Source organism: Lygodium microphyllum, chromosome 11, assembly GCF_053477565.2.
Source record: "Lygodium microphyllum isolate KBCC chromosome 11, Lygodium_microphyllum_v1.1.10, whole genome shotgun sequence".
NCBI classification, from domain to species: domain Eukaryota; kingdom Viridiplantae; phylum Streptophyta; class Polypodiopsida; order Schizaeales; family Lygodiaceae; genus Lygodium; species Lygodium microphyllum.
This window is the reverse complement of record NC_141145.1, coordinates 66,776,089-66,777,111: the sequence shown is the minus strand read 5'-3', so window position 1 is coordinate 66,777,111 and position 1,023 is coordinate 66,776,089. Positions and strand designations below refer to the sequence as shown.

The following is a 1,023-nucleotide window of genomic DNA, read 5'->3' as shown; positions in this document are numbered from 1 at the left end:
AGAACTAACTTCTGTAGTTCAAAAGAGGTTCAATTTCCTTGAAGGAACTGTGGAGCTTTATGGTGAGAATGTCAAAAACCATGGGCTTTGTGCGATTGCCCAAGCTGAGTTGTTGCGGTACAAGCTTTTGGGTGGTCTTGCCATTCAAAGGGCTTGTTATGGAGTTTTGAGATTCATTATGGAAAGTGGTGCTAAGGGCTGCGATGTCATTGTCAGTGGCAAACTCAGAGCTCAAAGAGCTAAGTTCATGAAGTTTAAGGATGGGTACATGATTGCATCTGGTCACCCAGTTAATCTCTACATTGATTCTGCTATTTTGTAGTTCAGAAGAGGTTCAATTCCCCTGAAGGAACTATGGAGCTTTATGCTAAGAAGGTCAACAACCGTGGGCTTTGTGCGATTGCTCAAGCTGAGTCATTGCGGTACAAGCTTTTGGGTTGTCTTGCCATTCAAAGGGCCTGCTATGGAGTTTTGAGATTCATTATGGAAAGTGGTGCTAAGGGCTGTGATGTCATTGTTAGTGGCAAACTCAAAGCTCAGAGAGCTAAGTCCATGAAGTTTAAGGATGGGTACATGATTGCATCTGGCCACCCAATTAATCTCTACATTGATTCTGCTATTCGCCATGTTTTACTTAGACAGGGAGTGCTGGGTATCAAGGTTAAGATTATGTTGGATTGGGATCCAAAGGGCAAACAAGGGCTTGCTATTCCTTTGCCTGACAATCTAACTATTCACACTCTAGAAGAAGAAGAAGAAGTTTGTGAAGAATGAATCAAAGCAGAGGAGAGCACAGCAGAGGGAGTGACCCTCCTGTAACAAAGAACCTAGACCCTCAAGAATGTGAAGGCATGCCTTGCGAATAGCAAAGGTACCACTAGACCCTTTTTTTTTTCTTGCTACCTAGGCCTTACTCTAAAGGCTGATACTCCTTCACAACCATGAGAGCCATGGCAATAGGATCTACTGCACACTTTAATGTAGAATGCAACTCTTTGCGCAGTGCATTCATATCCTTTTTAT

At 43.0% G+C, this 1,023-nt stretch overlaps 1 pseudogene; it reads left to right on the top strand.

Annotated features, from left to right (window-relative positions):
* Positions 1-354: 354 nt before the first annotated feature.
* On the top strand, positions 355-774 carry LOC148028907 (small ribosomal subunit protein uS3y pseudogene; annotated as a pseudogene).
* Positions 775-1,023: the final 249 nt, after the last annotated feature.